Here is a 210-nt window from a genome sequence, read left to right on the forward strand (position 1 = left end):
AAGTCCTTCATCATTCTCGTCGTCATATTTGTATTTGTTTTTTTCGTTGTTTTGTATTAGTTTTATTTTCAAACATTAATCGACAACTTTGACTCAACTCTCCCTTAGAAACGAAGCCGCTTATCCGTATACTACCAGTTGGTTTAGAAGTAAGGAATTTATTTTATGCAAATTTGACACCTCATCACAGTTACATAAACATATCTTTCT

This window comes from Papaver somniferum, chromosome 7, assembly GCF_003573695.1.
Source record: "Papaver somniferum cultivar HN1 chromosome 7, ASM357369v1, whole genome shotgun sequence".
Classification (NCBI taxonomy): Eukaryota; Viridiplantae; Streptophyta; class Magnoliopsida; order Ranunculales; family Papaveraceae; genus Papaver; species Papaver somniferum.